The 16,432-nt window shown below is 43.7% G+C and overlaps 1 protein-coding gene across 1 annotated transcript in view; it reads right to left on the bottom strand.

Annotated features, from left to right (window-relative positions):
* ZFAND6 (zinc finger AN1-type containing 6) overlaps positions 1 to 15,602 on the bottom strand; it is a 62,341-nt gene extending 46,739 nt beyond the window's left edge. The window contains 1 exon segment of the mRNA XM_048481643.1: positions 15,498 to 15,602. The gene's annotated coding sequence lies outside the window, so the exon portion shown is untranslated.
* Between the last annotated feature and the right edge of the window lie 830 nt (positions 15,603 to 16,432).

Below are 16,432 nucleotides of genomic sequence, written 5' to 3' on the forward strand. Positions count from 1 at the left end.
TGAGGCTAAAACAGCCAGCAGGGTGTACTAGTCAAGAGTGGTGGGCCGATCTGGGGAATCCGGTTTGATTCCCCACTCCTCCACATGAGTAGCGGACTCTTAGCTGGTGAACTGGATTTGGTTCCCTGCTCCTACATACAAAGCCTGGTTGGTGTCCTTGGGCTAGTCACAGTTCTCTCAGAACTCTCTCAGCTCCACCTACCTCACAAGGTGTCTTTTGTGGGGAGAAGAAGGGAAGGAGTTTATAAGCCGCTTTGAGACTCCTTACGGTTGAGAAAAGTAGGGCATAACTCTAAATTCTTCTTTGGCAGATAGTGGCTTGTCTAAAGCCAGCAAATGAGTTCTTGGTAGAGGAAAGATCTGGACCTGTGACTTTCCAGAATACAGATCATGCTCTTAGACATCTTTTTATGCTAAGCCCCCCAAATACTTCTGTGCCACCTTTCATGACAATCACCTCAAGGCTAAAGACACTAAGGCTGATTCCGCATGGGCCAAAAACAGCAGTGTGAAAACGGTGTGAAAACAGTATAAACCCTTTACACCCATTTTCACACCATTTCCACAGCTGTTTTGGCCCATCTTGAGGAGACCTTTAAACACTTCATACAAGCAGAATAATGCACTTCAAGAAAAATAAAAAGCACTAGTAACCATCAAAGGCCACAGGCAGGGAACAAAGCAAGTTGTCTTCTCCCCAGCCCTTGGACAGTATACCAACTTCTCCAAATGCTCAAGACTGTCCTAAACATAGCTGACCTTGAACTAATTTCCAACTCCAAAACTGACATATTCAAGAAGCAAATCAGATGTTCAGCTCAACTTTTAGAAGAATCAGACATTCAGCTCAACTTTTAGAAGAATCAGGTGTTCAGCTCAACTTTTAGAAGAATCAGATGTTCAGCTCAACTTTTAGCCAATCAGATGTTCAGCTCAACTTTTAGCCAATCAGATGTTCAGCTCAAGTTTTAGAAGAATCATGGATTCTCAAAACTTCCTCATTTCAGAGTAAAGAGCCAACACACACTGCATATGTGCTTGAAAAGTGCCACAAACTGCTGCCAATTTATGGCAACCCCAAAGGGTTTTCTAGAAAAGGGACTAGCAGAGGTGGTTTGCCATTGCCTTCCTCTGCATAACAACCTGATATTCCCTGGTGGACTTCCATCCATTTACTATCCATGGCTGACCTTGCTCAGCTTCTAAGACCAGATGAAATCAGGTAAGCTTGGCCCATCGAAGTCAGAACAACCCACACGGCAGGTACGGATTTTGAATGAGAGATACTTTGTCCAACACAGAGTGTAGGCTTGCTGCTCAAAAGGTTGTGTATCCTTTGCCTTGTTCATACAGTCAGGATTTCCCCCCCAAAGATCTGAGATAACAACCACAGATTGTGACTGTCTGAGCCACCCTGCCAGTTTACAGCTTTGTGGGGCGGAGACTGAACTTGAAGAAGGAAATATCTCTAAAAAATGGAAATACATACAAAATACACCCACAGTCTTGTGCTTACTAAAATACTTCAGACTTGCGCATTAATACCTTAAGAATGACTGGCCCGCATTATTTTGACACGTAGGTACATTAGTCATACGTTGCACATAGTATTGCTGAAAGGAAAACAACCCCAAATCTAATTAACCATCTTTGCTTTTCCAGCTCGTGAGCGTTTGTACCTCCCTATCCCGTTTAGAAAATTCTTGCCGCTTGAGAGGATTAGACAAGTCCGTTACCAGAGAAGTCGTTGTTACCAAGACTGCAGCTGCATGTAGCAGTTGTGAATCACGCTTCCCAAAGCCTGAAGTATCAAGAAATGCTTCAAAAGTAGACTACCTGGCCGGCCATTGAGGCCAAAGATGGTGCCATGACTCAAGCAACTAAGCAAAGGTATCACCGTGAGTTGACGCCAAGTATTCAAACTCAACAGTGTTTCAACATGACCCTGGTAAGCTGTCTTTATCGACTGAGAAATCTTTCACCCTGAGCTATAAACATCCATTAAATGGATCCGCGGCCCGACATCTACTATGCCCTGGATGGCGTGGCTGAGGAACCATGCATCATTGTAATACTTCAGCCTAGCGCCAGAAACAGTCCATATTTCATGTTCCGTTTTATTGAAAGTGGCAGCACGCAACTGGAGGATTGAGACTGCACCGGGTTTAGGTACAAGTTTCTATACGGAAGCACACCAGAAAGATACAAACATACTTAAATCTTTTTTAGAACTTCATAGCGCAATGGAATTAATTAATTAATCAATCAATTAATTAATGTTTACAGGTAACAACCAGTAATACAATAATTCATAAAAGCCCAAATTCCAAATTTTTACATAGAGGTTAAAAGTTAAAATATAATATAGAACTTATTTTAACATTCCTCTAAAACAGGGTTCTGCAACCTGCGGCTCTCCAGCGGTTCATGGACTGCAATTCCCATCAGCCCAGCTCTGGAGAGCCACAGGTTGCAGACACCTGCTCTAAAAGAACCTCTTAAACCTTTTTAAGAGGTTCTTACCCACCTGCTTTCCTGTACTGTTTTACTAAAACACAAAAGCAGCAATGGAATAGCATTTTTAATATTTTTGAGAGCCGCTATAATGCAGCACTCGAGAGCATGTGCCATGAGACCGCAGTTCAAATCTCAAACCAGTCTTCCCCCGATTTGAAGCAGGAGAGGTAGTAGAGACCTACCCAGCAAGGCTGTTGTAAACATACATGAATACTTAACATCGTCAACATAGCAGAGCTGTACTCTGAGCCAAACCATCTGATTAGCAGGGTTCTGCCAATACTTAATTGCAGGGTGAATGGCTGGCAATTCTACAGAGCCAAGCAACAGGCAGAAAGACTCATTGATGATGGGGAAGGGTGGGGCAGACGGGGAAAAATATTAAATTAGGTAATCAGCAGAATGAGGGTATGAACCTGTTGACACACAGTCTATGACGAAGCCTACAGAGGTCACGTTCAACACAATTCTGTGTCATGTCAAATTAGTCATGATCCGAAGCCATGTCAGCTAAGAGGCAGAGACTCCTACGGAGAACCGGATACCAAGCTTTCCAGAGTCTGAACCACAGTACAATCTGCAAGCTGAGCTGCTGTTTAAGAGGTTACTCGTGAGCCAACTCAACTCCTTCGGATCAAGAGGAGTGATTTGATAAGGAGATGCACATGCTGAACTCAGACACAGTTTCACATGAGGGAGGCGTTTGGGTCTTGTGTCAGTTCAGAGCTAAAATGGCCAACTTGGGTATTCAGCTGGGAGAAAAGAGGTTTCAGAAAGGCGTTTGTGTCTCATGTCAGTTCAGAGCTGAAATGGCCAACTTGGGTTTCTAGCTGGGAGAAAAAAGGTTTCAGAGAGGCGTTTGTGTCTCGTGTCGGTTCAGAGCTGAAACTGGATTTCCAGCTGGGAGAAAAGAAGTTTCTAGAAAGTTTCGAGTGGGAGCATTACCACTTCAGAATGACGCTACGCAAGTAAACTTGAGACTCTGCTACTGTCTTCTGCGCAAAAGCCTAGTCTTTGAGTGCCAAAGGGCACAACTTAGCAATATTTGTGAATGTCAGTTCCACATAGGTCCCAAACTTTAAGCCTAAATTGTTCTTCAAAAATATTCTGAACTGTAAATTATGGCAGATACGGAGTAGTTGCCAACACAACATCCCTGTGCCGTGGTCTTGACACACACTCATCAGATCTCAAAAGCTAAGCAGGGCCAGCCCTGGGAAGCATTTAGATGGGAGCCCCCCACCCGCCGCAGTCAGTTGCCATTGCCAATGCACACCCACTGTAATGACTTGGTAAATCTTTGTTAATTGAAAGCATTTCCCTCACTAGAGTAGGGTATCCTTGCCTCTTCCTGTCTGCCTGAAGCCTGAAAATGCTCCCTCAAACCCTTATCCTGGAGATAGAGAACCACCAGAAATAGAAGTCCAAACAATGATTTTTTAAAAAGGCATATATAATCACTTAAGCCCTAACTAGAGACTAGCACAGTATAGTCCGGGAAGGACAGTACCTTGTGGGGAAGGACTGTACCATATGCAATTACGTTCAGGCATGTGGAAATATCAAGTTCTGAGCTAAAACAGAGATAAACTTCGGGGGTGGGACACACATTCCCCTCGAATTAGTGAAAACTGACCCCTGGATCTAAATTAGCACCAAATTTGGTTAAACTTTGAATACAGAAGATGAGAACCTTTAATCGCTTCACAAAGCTCTAGCGCTGAGCATTGTATGATAGCCAGTTACCAATCCAGTTATCATACCATTGTATGATAGCCAGTTACCAAGTTACAAACGTACTTGTCCAAGAGCAACCTATAAGAGCACCTTTTCTACAAGTAGTAGTATATATATGATATCCCTTCTTAGAATATGTTAATAAACAAAAGGACGGCAAATGTATTATGATTTATAGTAGTAGCTGATTCAATCACAGTTCCTAAAGATATACGGTTGATATAATAAATATTTTGGTTTTTTTATGTAAAGGAAGTAAAAGAAGAGCTGGATCTAGGTGAAGAAAGAGAAAGCTGAAGAAATTTTGGGTTAGTCGGAAGTGGATATAAGTGAAATGAATCAGTACATAATTAGAAGGTTTATGTTGTTGTAATGTAAGATATGTACTTCCGAAGAGAGTTCTTAAGTATTTTGTATTCATTTTGAACTGATTTGTATTGTTTGTTACATGTTGTTTGTTTTGCGTTGTTTGTCATAACTATGTTAAATAAAGTTTTTTTTAATGAAAAAAGAAGTATCTTATATAGATGTTATACAGTATCTTATATAGAAGTATCTTATATTGATATATAGATCTTATATGGATAACATCTAAAAGAATTATCTTATGTTATTTGACAGAGAAGCTGCCAGTGGTGGCGAACCTTTGGCACTCCAGATGTTATGGACTACAATTCCCATCAGCCCCTGCCAGCATGGCCAATTGGCCATGCTGGCAGGGGCTGATGGGAATTGTAGTCCATAACATCTGGAGTGCCAAAGGTTTGCCACCACAGAGCTAGACAAAAGAAAAGTCTTAACATCTCTAATATCTCAACTTTGGAACTCTGAAACTTTTCAGCCGTGAGCCAGCACGGCGTAGTGGTTAAGAGCAGGGGGCACTCTAATCTGGAGAACCCAGCTCTGGGTTTACATTCAGGTATTACTTAATCCCCACGCTTAACTTGGCAAGTGCTATGCCTCCATTTGCAACCATTACGGGCTGACCGTTATTACCCAAGCAATAAGTCACCTGTTGTAACAAAAGAACTGTCACAGGGTCACTGTTCCCACGCTAGCTACCTGACCCTGGCTAAATAGGCCTCAAAATATCACTGATTCACACCGAGAGGGCAGAGCTAAACATGTGGCACAATTCCTCCAGAGCTACACCAAAATTATTTTCAAACATCTTACCCCAAACGATGATTTTTTAAAAGACGTATATAATCATTTAAGCCCTATCTACAGCCTAACATAGTATAGTCCAGGAAGGACTGTACCACATGGGGAAGGACTGTACCATATGCAATTACGTTCAGGCGTGTGGAAATACCAAGCTCTGAGCTAAAACATCAGAAAGTATCCAGAACTCACGAAACCCCAGGCCAGCCAGCCTGATGTTACGAGATCTCAGATGCTAACCAGGGTCAGTCCTGGTGAGTATTTGAATGGGAGACCTCCAAGGAATACCAACCAGGGTTGTGATGTGGAGGTGGGCAATCGAAAATCCCCTCTGAATGTCTCATGTCTTGAAAACCCATCCGGGGTCACCATAAGCCAGCTGTAAAGGCACAAACACACACAGGCCCTGATGTTTTTTTAAAAATATTCAAAATATCAGCAAGTTCTGTTGGAATTGTTTTTAATTAGCATTGGTACAGCCTCCAGACACCCAACTTTCTACTACAGGATAACCTAGTTAATATTACATCTCAGCACCTCGGTCACTTCTTTGCGTAGTCACTCAAGATCCAACTCCAAAACTTTATTTTCTGGCCGCCAGGTATTCACTAGGGAGCTAGGGGACGTCCCTATTATACCAACAGGTTCGGGCAGTGGTGGGATCCAAACATTTTAATGACAGGTTCCGATGGCGGTGGGATTCAAACAGTGGCGCCGCCACACACACGCACCTCCAGTCCCTATTGGGCAGGGAGGTTGCTTTAGTAACCCCTTCTCGGCACTCAGAAAAAATTAGTAACCACTTCTAGAGAAGTGGTGAGAACTGGTTGGATCCCACCTCTGGGTTCGGGGGATAAATCCAATAAGTCAGATCATTTTTTTGAGGCAAGTTTCAACCCATCACAGCCCCCAACATGGAGCTCGACAACCATTCTTCTAAACCAGTGGTGGCGAACCTATGGCACAGGTGCCAGAGGTGGCACTCAAAGCCCTCTCTGTGGGCACGCACAAACAGAGTGCCCCCCCCCACACACACACACATCTAGGCTGGCCTGGGCCACTGGGCTCGATTATTAGCATTAAACCTAAGACCAAGTTTTGGGGAAACAGTGTAGGCAATCCTGTTAAGCGCTGTTAAACCCCACTGATTTTCATGCAAAGAACTAAAGTGTGATCCTTTACCTGGGAGTAAGCTCAGTTGCTGGCAATGGGGCTTGCTTCTGAGTAAACCCTCCCAGGGTCGTGATTCACCAGTTGGAAGAGATGCACGGTTGCTTCAAAGCAAAGGCACCGACTACCACCAAGCTTACTCCTGAGTAACGCACACCTCGGAGCCAACCGTTTTTTCTAAACTAAAACCTCAGTATTCAGGTTAAATGGCCGTGTCGGCACTTTGCAATAAATAAGTGGGTTTTGGGTTGCAGTTTGGGCACCCGGTCTCGAAAAGGTTCGCCATCACTGTTCTAAACTGTCCAAACACAACTTTGCAGCAGCAAGCGAGCTCTTTTGTTTGGTTTGACTACTCTAAAGATACACTCCAAGAGTTTGCTGCTCCCTCTCCTAGCAACGTGGAAGGTTTCAATTTCTACACTTTGACCAGAGCACAAAGTTCAAGACGTCTACAGTCTGCGGACACAGGGCCGCACACAACTGCCCTGAAGGAGGACTAAAGGGAAGAAGAAGTAATAAAGACCTTTGTGTCTCCATTTTCAAACATCAGAAATTCAGGAATAACTAGGCAAGCAAGGTCTGGAACCGTGTAAATAACCGAGGAGCATGCAGCGAGTAAAATCTGGCTTCCCCCACTCATACAGGAAGACAACTTTTGTGCAATACCAATCTTAGGTCTATGGTTTATAACAGGTCTGCAATGCACATACGTTTAACCTGTTTTTAGAAAAAAACAATTTAACGCCACTGACGATAACATGTCACAGTAAAAATCTGAGTTCAGTTATGACTTCTTTAGAGGAGAAGAAGAAGAGTTTGTATTTATATCCCCCCTTTCTCTCCTGTAAGGAGACTCAAAGGGGCTTACCATCTCCTTTCCCTTCCCGCCCCCACAACAAACACCCTGTGAGGTCGGAGGCGCTGAGAGACCTCCAAAGAACTATGACTCGCCCAAGGTCACATGTGTTGGAGTGCACAAGCTAATGTGGATCACCAGATAAGCCTCCACAGCTCAATTGGCAGAGCGGAGAATCAAACCCGGTTCTCCAGATTACAGAGCACCTGATCTTAACCACAGCCCCTCTGCTGCTCTTTATTACAGATCCTATATGGAATGACTTCATTTTCCAGTTAAAGATAAAGGGCAATGGAGCAAACGCAGTGACGCCTTAAATAGGGCGACAAATATGTATGTGGGTGCGTGGCTGTGCCGTCAAGTCATAGCTGACTTACGGACGACCTCGGTACCGTTTTTAAGGCCTGCCTCCTTGGCACAACACTGGTATTCCTTGGAGGTCACTCATCCAAATTCCTGCCAGGGCCAACCCTGCTTCACTTCAGAGATCTGATGAAATCAGGCGAGCCTACAGACATCCAGGTCAAGGCAGAGATACGTGACCCAACCCCAATAAAATTTTTGCTATCCAAATGTGCAAATCAAAGGATGAGATTTTCTTCACATGTTCCTAATGCTCGTGAATCCAGCAGAGCAACAGGAGAATGACACACGGCAGAAGGATAAACTCCAGGCTGATCTTGGCACGGGGTACAAAATACGGGGATGAAGACGTCATGGTGTGGCAGTATGCCACGTCCCTTGCTCACGAGGCGTTTTCCCAGCCTCTGTTGCTAGCCAGATGTATGCAAAACCCCCTCTGATCATTATTCCAAGTTATTTGCAACTTTTACGAAAGCCTGTCTTCCAGACAGAGCTGAACTGAAGACTTCCTGGTTTGAGACGTCTTGAGTCCAATTCCAAAATCAAGCTAGCTGGAGAAACTGGAGTTTGTTTCTGTACTCCAACAAGGATTTGGAATTGCCATCGAACATGGTGTAGTGGTTAAGAGCAGGTGCACTCTAATCTGGAGAACCGGGTTTGATTCTCTGCTCTGGCACTTGAGCTTTAGAGGCTTATCTGGTGATCCACATTAGCTTGTGCACTCCAACACGTACCAGCTGGGTGACCTTGGGCTAGTCACAGTTCTTCGGAGCTCTCTCACCTTCACACATCTCACAGGGTGTTTGTTGGGTGGGGGGAAAGGAGATTGTAAGCCCCTTTCAGTCTCCTTACAGGAGAGAAAGGGGGGATATAAATCCAAACTCATCCTCTTCTTCTTCTTTGTAACAGTCAAAAAATCCTGCATTCAGAGCTCACAGAAAACAGGAGCTGGACTTGAGGTTTCTCAAACCAGGATGCCTTTAACATCACCAAATTTGCGCCTGTCTCAGGAGAAGAGAGATTTTGCCTGATGTTTGAATATACCCTTAGTACACAGAGTACTCCAGAACCTTTCTATCATGTATCCTGACATCCTATAATGTTCACCATGATTATCTTAATTTCACAGCCAGGAAATGCAGGTCTGTGGCAGCCCAGATAACTCACACAACCACTGGGCTCCAGAGTCCAATCCCCCATTTCAGAACTCAGCAAAACACACACAATTAACCTTATTTTATATATTTGACATATACAGATAGGGTGTCCTTGGCCAAAATGTATATGTTTTGGGGCAGTGATGTAACTCCTAGACGGGGGCAAAATCTTTTCCTGCAATATGCAAGAAACCATGACTTGGTACACACGGCTGCTTCAGGGAGAGAAGAAGGCACTTTTCTGCAAAGAACTTTGCCCCAACGCAGAACTTGGGCCCCTTCCGCACATGCAGAATAATGCACTTTTAGTCCACTTTCAATGCACTTTGCAGCTGGATTTTACTTTGCAGAATAGAAAAATCCACTTTCAAACAATTGTGAAAGTGGATTGAATGTGCATTACTCTGCATGTGCGGAAGGGGCCTTGATGTTGCTGGTATATGACACACATAATTCTTTCTTTAAGACTGGGAGATGAGTATTCAAAGTGCTGGTATTAACACTGAAAGCCCTATATGGCTTGAGACCAGCATACCTGAAGGACCAGCTATTGCCGCACGTACACAACTGATGCAGCCCCCTCCCAAGACCCCATATGCCTCTGACTTCTGGAATTAAGTAGGCAGCAACTTAAAGACAAAAACTTGACGCCAAAATTACAGAATCCTCAAGGATATCAGCAGGTGAAGACTTCTTTGATACCTGTGTCGTTCCCGCCCCATGTTTTACGTATGGTTTTCCTGTGTTTTTAAAAAATATGTATTTTTGTTTGGGTATAAATTGCTTTCACGACAATGATTTGCTAACGCTCATTTTAACTGTGAGCCATTTTGGTGGCGCTCACTGGGAAGAAAGGCAGAGGACAAATCTGGATAATGCTGAATGCAAAAAATGTAACTTCTGTAGCAGCACCAATAATTTTATGTAGGGGTGGGCAGGGAAAACCGAAGCTGGCCAAGAGGCCAAAAACCCGACCAGCTCCTAACATTATTAACCACCCAGGTTTTACATAGAATTAGCAAAATTCATCTGAATCTTTTTTTAAGGAAAGGGGCTCCAATCATGAGGGAGAAATCTGTCCACAGTTATCACTGAGGGCCAGGCTTGTTAGGTAAGGTATGAACTTTTTCATAAGGTATGAACTTTTATATTTAGGAAACAGGAAATGGAAAGAGGAGCTTGAGAGACAACAGGATCAAAGTATAGGTTCCACCAGTCCTTTGTACATTTTCAGTGACGGATCACATGGAAGTATATTCAGAGCAGGCGCCGACTGGCTCTGAATGTATTAAATTATTTCGAATATTTACCCAAGCATTTTTGTAAACAGACCTTGAGACGGAAAGTATTCCAGAAAGACATTGATGGGGAGATCACTGCAAAGTCTCTCTGAGCTCATCAGCCGTTCTGTACTACTTTGATGGTTCATTCATACCTGTCAGGATGAAGCCTCTTTCTTGAATGTGTCATTTTTTTTAAAGGGCAGCAATGCTAAATCGTATGGCCTCCTTCCACTGGAGATTGGCTTGCACAGACTAAAAATAAATCTGTCACCTCGACTACTGTTTGCAATAACTATATCCCTATATTAATGCCCTGTCCTCCTTCCAAATTCAAGGCGAAACACACACTATCCTAATTACCGTATATGCTCGTGTATCAGTCGAGTTATAATGACTTATAACAAGTCAGCTGTATTTAAAAAAATATTTCAGAGTTTTTACTTTGTCGGCTGTCAGGGGGCGCAGTTTTTAGGCTAGCGGCACCAAAATTTCAGGATATCATCAGGTGACACTCCTGATGATACCACCCAAGTTTGGTAAAGATTGGTTCAAGGAGTCCAATGTTATGGACCCCCAAAGAGGTTGCCCCCATCCCCCATTGTTTCCAATAGGAGCTAATAGTAGATGGGGATACATTTTGAAGGTCAATAACTTTGGACCCCTTGAACCAAACTTCACCAAACCTGGGTGGTATCATCAGAATAATCTCTTGCTGATACCAGCCAGGTTTGGTGATGTTTGGTTTAGGGGGTATTCCAACCCCCATTGTTTCCAATAGGAGCTAATAGTAGATGGGGCTACATTTTGAGGGTCCATAACTTTGGACCCCCTGAACCAAACTTCACCAAACCTGGGTGGTATCATCAGGAGGGTCTCCTAAAGATACTCTGAAATGTTGGTACTGCTAACATAAACATTCCTCCCCTGATCAAAAATCCAGTTTTGATGGATTTTAACTCTTGTGTTTTAGCTTGGTTGCTGGTTGAGCTAAGGTTTTTGTACTTTTAAAGTTATTGTTGAGACCATATTGTTTTTGTTGACTCCTTTTTCCTCTTACAGAGCTAGTTTACTGTTTTTCTTTGAAATAAACATTCAAAAACATTTAACCTACTGATGCCTCAATTAATGTAATTTTATTGGTATCTATTTTTATTGTTGAAATTTACCAGTAGCTGCTGCATTTCCCACCCACGATTTATACGCGAGTCAATTTCCCAGTTTTTTTGTGGTAAAATTAAGTGCCTCGACTTATATGCAGGTTGACTTATACCCGAGTATATACGGTGTCTCCACAACAATCCTGCAAAGTAAATTAGACCCAGATACCGTTACTTGATCCAAGATCACCTAACAAACCCTGAGAACGGGGTCAAAACTGAGTCTCCCAAGTCTATCTAGGAACTTAAGACTGATCTCAAGATCGATTTTTTTTTGTTCCTGACTGATTCACCTATACCTTTGATGGAATTAGCTGTTTGGTTGACTCAGAAGTCTTGCTTATTGTTCCAGTAAACTATAAAATCCCACCCTGTATTTCCTAGAAACTGTGGTGCTTTTGCATCAAGCATAGGAAGAATTAAACTCCTGGCCCAAACAGCAAAACAACTTTGGTACGAGGACAGGACAAGAGCAATTATTTCTCAAATAAAGCTGCCCATTCGCCAATAACCAACCACATTGCCACAAAGAAATACCCCGTGCAACTCGAAGGCCCCTTCCGCACCTGCAGAATAATGCACTTTCAATCCACTTTCAATGCACTTTGCAGCTGTGCGGAATAGCAAAACCCACTTGCAAACAATTGTGAAAGTGGAGTGAAAGTGCATTATTCTGCATGTGCGGAAGGGGCCCAACATTTGTTAGATTAAGTTTACTGACTATGCTCTTAAGTAGACATTGCTAGGTCCTCCTACTGCAGAGGCACAGAAAAAAGTCACTCTGGGAAAATCACTTGAAGTAAAGTCCATGATGATCTACCAAGTCAAGATAGAAACCAATGGATACAGGGAAAACGCTAATCTGATGGCAACATTTTAAATTCCTAGATCACTTGCAGTTGGTTTTTCTAAGCCCCTCCCGAACCTGCAGAATAATGCAATTTCAATCCACTTTGCAGCTGTGTGGAACAGCAAAACACACTTGCAAACAATTGTGAAAGTAGATTGAAAGTGCATTATTCTGAATGTGCGGGAGGACCCTAACCTTGGATGCATTCTGCCTTCATTGAGTATGTACGTGTGCTGAGAAGTGCTTTACACCACAGGGTTGCCAGATCTGGGTTGGGAAAACCCTGGGAATTTGGGGCGTGAAGCTTGAGCAGAGTGGGGTTTGGGGAGGGATCTCAGCAGGGTCTGCCCTCCATGGCAGCCATTTTCCCCCCGAGGAATGTATCTTGGTCATTTGGAGAACCACTGTGATAGTGGGAAATCTCTCACTCCCACCTGGAGGATAGAAACCCTATTTTGAAATGTCTGAACTTGGGCCTCTTCCACACATGCAGAATAATGCACTTTCAATCCACTACATTTTTCTCTGTCATTCATCAGCCTGCCGCCCCTGACCAGTTGCAAATCCCATAGTGGTGAGAAACCATCTTATGGTAAACTGAAAGGACAAATGGGAGTTTGTCTTCCACCCAAATGCTGTTCCTTATCAGTGACAGGCGTTTTGAAGTATGGGGGTGCCCCCTTTCATGTTTGCTGGGTTGCGAAACGAAGAGTTCAAGGACCAGGGTTGTTTGAAGAGGGTGGTGGCATTTGTGTGCCCAAGAACTAGTCAGCTTTGACTTACTGGGTCGTTCGAAATTCCCACGAGAGAAACAGATTGCTTCTCTTTGGCCCCTTCCGCACAAGCAGAATAATGCACTTTCAAGCCACTTTCACAATGGTTTGCAAGTGGATTTTGCTATTCCACATGGTAAAATCCAGTGGCAAAGTACATTGAAAGTAGATTGAAAGTGTGTTATCCTGTATGTGTGGAAAAGGCCTAGGACCGTGGTGGCGAACCTTTGGCCCTCCAGATGTTATGGACCACAATTCCCATCGGCCCCTGCCAGCATGGTCAATTGGTCATGCTGGCAGGGGCTGATGGGAATTGTAGTCCATAACATCTGAGTGCCAAAGGTTCGCCACCACTGGCCTAGGAGCTCTCCACATTCCTTTGAAGAGTCACTGTCTGTTCCAAATCTCAAATGGCATTTACGGGGGGCCCCACATTTAAAACAGGTCTTCCATGCAGTACCAATGAGTGAATGAGAAGGATACAGTTCCTGTTTAACAAATGCAAGCCCGAAGCTCTGATGGGCATAGAACTCTTATCTTCCAAAAAGCCAGCGAAATAGTGAACTTGTATTGTCTTCAGACTGAACACAAAAGACTAACACACCAACAGGTCACAATCCTTCTCCATTATATGAGAGTACCTAACTGCAGAGAAAAACATTATGGAAACTCTCCATCCACAGGACCGAAGACTCGCTTCTTCATGAACCGCAGCAAAATCCACCCCTCTGAAGCAGTTCACGCAAACAACAAAATGCCAGCGCTCCTGAGATCCGGAGGGAGATCCCACGAGAAGCCAAGGGTTTCCCAGCACCAATCTCCGGGGCTGGCGACTGGCACAAAGGAATGCCCGCTTTTTTCTGCAGCTTTGAATTAAGAGAAGAATGGCTGCCACCTCTCCGAGGGATCTTCAAGGCCACGCCAGGCAACTGGTGTGTTTATTTTTTAGGGCAGAGTTGCTTTTTCAGGTGGATTGCCCCGCAATAGGATCCCTGAAGAGTAATCTCCCAGCAATTGCCAGAAGCTGCATGGTTGGAGGTGTATTAATTCGTCTGAGGTCCCTTCTGCACATGCAGAATAATGCACTTTCAATCCATTTTCACAATTGTTTGCAAGTGGATTTTGCTATTCCACACAGTAAAATCCAGCTGCAAAGGGCATTGGAAGTGGATTGAAAGTGCATTATTCTGCATGTGCCGAAAGGACATGACTTAATACATTCCTTGGGTCAACAGGGTTTATACAGGGGCCATTCAAAGATGAGTACACTAGGCCAGAACAATATTTAACCCACTCATCCCCAGCGATCTGCAATAATTACTACTCCTACACAGCTCTCCTTCCTTGGGACTGCCAGTGAAGGCCAAGTGTGAGTTTTCCTGGGGGCCGCAAGATCCTGACCCCCTCAATGCAGCATATCTGCTCCAAACAGTCTATGAGAATCTTTGTTTTGATGTAAGCTTGAAAGTAATTAACGATTTCATATGTACTTTTTCATGTATCTTTGCTTGACAGAGATCAGGGCACTCTAGACAGGCACAAATACCTGTTGTCTCTAGAATACCAGACATGCAGCATTAAACCACGTTCAGAGAGTCAGTCATCTCCGAGGGACCTCGACAAAAGTGTAAGCCTTTGCCTCCTACTCAAAACCAACCGATGAAACAAAAACATACTTGAGATACAGAAAACACACACACACCCTACGAACTATTTTTGAGATTTGTTCAGAGGCAATATTCACCAACTCCTCCAGGAAATTCCATTTGTATGTCAGGGAGTTGTTGAAACTATCACTGTATTTTCCCCCCCGGGTTTTCAGAGAAATCAGAGTTAAAGAAAAAGAACACACCGTGAACGTAAACTGCAGTATTTTGCTAGACCCAATCACCTATGGAAAGAATTCCAGGATTCCCCAGTGACTTAGAAACAGACATCCTTTTTTGGTGTGACATCTGTAGAAACAACAATCCTAAAAATACAATTTAAACCCAAACCAAAAGTGGGGGGGGGGGGGGAGAGAAGGGAAAAGAGATCAAAGCAGATGCTATCACTAAACAGCCCAGCAAACGTTGTGATCTGGTTTGCTTTTCCCCTGTCTCACCAGAAGCAGTGAAGTTAAGAGGTTAAAAGAAGATCAGGGAGATTTAGGAGATAGCAGTCAGGCAAAAAGACCTACAAGCTCACAGTACCATTAAAAAAATCCACTTTTCAGAATAAAAAAAGAAAACTTAAACTGGAGGCCTGGGAAAAAAACAAACTGAGTTTTAAGTTTGTCTCTCGCCACCTTATTTCCTGTCCAAAGATCTCTTTTGTTGTGCTTGCCCGGATAAATTTTAATATCCTGCCAAGCATTACAAAAAAACGAACAATGGACAACCCTACGGCCAGAGACACAGACCACGACTGCCTTAGGGTCAAAGTGCAAAGACATGCAAACAGGAGAAGGCAACAAACAACAAAATCCTACCCACAAAATCTGCACAATTTTCTGTTTGCTTCACCCCAGCTTAACTTCACTTGGAGCTGTACTTTAGTGCAACCTATCTCGAACATTACGCCCCACCTCCTGCCCAGCGACTGGCTGAACCAGGAAATCTCCACCCTGTTTGCGAAGCTTATAATCCTAATTGGTAAAAGCTAATATCCATTATTTAAAGAACTTTTTCCCGTGCTAGCAGGTTAGGTGAAGCGGGTTAAGACACCCTGAGCTAGCTGGTTTCTTAAAGAAACAGAGGGGAGATTCTCGGGTTGGATTGCAGTTCAAGGAAACGTGTGTCGAAAGGGACGGAGGCACAGACACCTTTTGCCGGAGAGCTAGACAAAGGGAAACTGTGGATCATTGTTTGGGGCCTTAAATGCAGTAATTATATACTCACCGAGAATCGCATGACAACACTTAACCAGGAATGGTGCAGCAACCTTGCAAAACATATTTGTGAAAAATGAGGTCAGCATGTTATTAGAGAGCCAGATGCTATCTGACACTTCGCAAGAGCGGCTGGAAGTGTATGATGGCTCTTGTTTGCTTCCTATTTAAAAAATGCAAAGCCGATTTTATTTAGAAGGATCACTGAAGACTTTCACGGCTGTTGTGGGTTTTGCGGGCTGCATGGCCGTGGTCTGGTAGTTTTTGCTGCTAACGTTTCGCCCATATCTATGGCTGGCATCTTCCGAAGTAAGATGTGTTTCTCTCCGTGGTCCAGCGTGGCGTGATTGCATGCAACTGCAAATGTAAATAACTCTACCCTGATACATGCAAATGCCGCTTTGCGAGGTGGGCAAAACATATACCCCGTCACACGATTGCTCCACACTGTGCCAGAGAGAAACTTATCTTACTGTGACATGCCTCTGAAAATACCAGCCATAAATGTGCATGAAACGTTAGAAGCAAAAACTACC

Source organism: Sphaerodactylus townsendi, linkage group LG17 (genome assembly GCF_021028975.2).
Source record: "Sphaerodactylus townsendi isolate TG3544 linkage group LG17, MPM_Stown_v2.3, whole genome shotgun sequence".
Classification (NCBI taxonomy): Eukaryota; Metazoa; Chordata; class Lepidosauria; order Squamata; family Sphaerodactylidae; genus Sphaerodactylus; species Sphaerodactylus townsendi.